Source organism: Girardinichthys multiradiatus, chromosome 11 (assembly GCF_021462225.1).
Source record: "Girardinichthys multiradiatus isolate DD_20200921_A chromosome 11, DD_fGirMul_XY1, whole genome shotgun sequence".
NCBI classification, from domain to species: Eukaryota; Metazoa; Chordata; class Actinopteri; order Cyprinodontiformes; family Goodeidae; genus Girardinichthys; species Girardinichthys multiradiatus.
This window is the reverse complement of record NC_061804.1, coordinates 9,556,454-9,559,129: the sequence shown is the minus strand read 5'-3', so window position 1 is coordinate 9,559,129 and position 2,676 is coordinate 9,556,454.

Genomic DNA, 2,676 nt, shown 5'->3' with positions numbered 1-2,676 from the left:
GACGCAGCCTCCGTCCCGCTGACACACACCTGAAAGACAAAGAACACATCCTGAAGCCCTTAATGATCTGGCTCTGTGTCTACCTGTGACACCTTTCTGGAGAGGGGAATCGTCCGAGCTTCTGCTGGCAAAAACTTAATGCTCACCCTCTACAGATGATCCACATAGCCCTGTCTTTTAGTGTTTAACCCTTTCTCTCTCCTAGACATGGAAATTGACTGAGCTTAACTGTAACTAATTATATGTGCTCTCTTTCAGACTCTAACCTTGAAAACTGGCTCAGAGTTTATCTGTTCTTTCTTTGTGTCTCTGCTCTGTTCTCTCAAACCCCCAGTCGGTCGTGGCAGATGGCCGCTCACATTGAGCCTGGTTCTGCTGGAGGTTTCTTCCTGTTAAAAGGGAGTTTTTCCTCTCCACTGTTGCTACATGCATGCTCAGTATGAGGGATTGCTGCAAAGTCAACACCAGTGACTGTCCACTGTCTATACATGCTCATCCAGGAGGAGTGAATGCTGCAAGTCACTGACTGGATGCAATCTGCTGGGTTTCCTTAGATAGAAAAACTTTTTATCCAATTTGAATAAAAAGCTAACTCTGACTGCACTGTTCAATGATTAGGATTAATTGGAATGAATGAACCTGACTGTTGTGAAGTGCCTTGAGACAACATGTGTTGAATTGGCGCTATACAAATAAACTGAATTGAAATAAACTGAATTGAAACATCCAGGAAGGGCTCCGGTGATGCTGGGCATCATTATCACACCACCAGAGTGTGAGGACGTCATAAAGTTAGGAGGCCTGCTGATGTACAGGTCCTTCTCAAAATATCAGCATATTGTGATAAAGTTCATTATTTTCCATAATGTAATGATGAAAATTTAACATTCATATGTTTTAGATTCATTGCACACTAACTGAAATATTTCAGGTCTTTTATTGTCTTAATACGGATGATTTTAGCATACAGCTCATGAAAACCCAAAATTCCTATCTCACAAAATTAGCATATCATTAAAAGGGTCTCTAAACGAGCTATGAACCTAATCATCTGAATCAACAAGTTAACTCTAAACACCTGCAAAAGATTCCTGAGGCCTTTAAAACTCCCAGCCTGGTTCATTACTAAAAACCCCAATCATGGGTAAGACTGCCGACCTGACTGCTGTCCAGAAGGCCACTATTGACACCCTCAAGCAAGAGGGTAAGACACAGAAAGAAATTTCTGAATGAATAGGCTGTTCCCAGAGTGCTGTATCAAGGCACCTCAGTGGGAAGTCTGTGGGAAGGAAAAAGTGTGGCAGAAAACGCTGCACAACGAGAAGAGGTGACCGGACCCTGAGGAAGATTGTGGAGAAGGGCCGATTCCAGACCTTGGGGGACCTGCGGAAGCAGTGGACTGAGTCTGGAGTAGAAACATCCAGAGCCACCGTGCACAGGCGTGTGCAGGGAATGGGCTACAGGTGCCGCATTCCCCAGGTCAAGCCACTTTTGAACCAGAAACAACGGCAGAAGCGCCTGACCTGGGCTACAGAGAAGCAGCACTGGACTGTTGCTCAGTGGTCCAAAGTACGTTTTTCGGATGAAAGCAAATTCTGCATGTCATTCGGAAATCAAGGTGCCAGACTCTGGAGGAAGACTGGGGAGAAGGAAATGCCAAAATGCCAGAAGTCCAGTGTCAAGTACCCACAGTCAGTGATGGTCTGGGGTGCCGTGTCAGCTGCTGGTGTTGGTCCACTGTGTTTTATCAAGGGCAGGGTCAATGCAGCTAGCTAGCAGGAGATTTTGGAGCACTTCATGCTTCCATCTGCTGAAAAGATTTATGGAGATGAAGATTTCATTTTTCAGCACGACCTGGCACCTGCTCACAGTGCCAAAACCACTGGTAAATGGTTTACTGTCCATGGTATCACTGTGCTCAATTGGCCTGCCAACTCTCCTGACCTGAACCCCATAGAGAATCTGTGGATATTGTGAAGAGAACGTTGAGAGACTCAAGACCCAACACTCTGGATGAGCTAAAGGCCGCTATCGAAGCATCCTGGGCCTCCATTAGACCTCAGCAGTGCCACAGGCTGATTGCCTCCATGCCACGCCGCATTGAAGCAGTCGTTTCTGCAAAAGGATTCCTGACCAAGTATTGAGTGCATAACTGTACATGATTATTTGAAGGTTGACGTTTTTTGTATTAAAAACACTTTTCTTTTATTGGTCGGATGAAATATGCTAATTTTGTGAGATAGGAATTTTGGGTTTTCATGAGCTGTATGTCAAAATCATCCGTATTAAGACAATAAAAGACCTGAAATATTTCAGTTAATGTGCAATGAATCTAAAATATATGAATGTTAAATTTTCATCATGACATTATGGAAAATAATTAACTTTATCACAATATGCTAATATTTTGAGAAGGACCTGTAGTCTTGTCCTGTCGATCATGCACATCCATGTTGACCAAATTTTGGGTTTTAATCATTCAACCTTGAACCTGTTCCAACAACTTCTCTTGTGTTGAGTTTATTTTCTAGTCGGAGGCCAATAAATAAACTTTATTCCAATAAATAGCTGCTAACTGTGTAAGTATCTGTAGAAAATGAAAAATTATTTCTAAGACGAAACCTAGTGACCTCAAAAGGTGAGTCAGATTGTACTTCAAACCTGCTAAGATTAAAT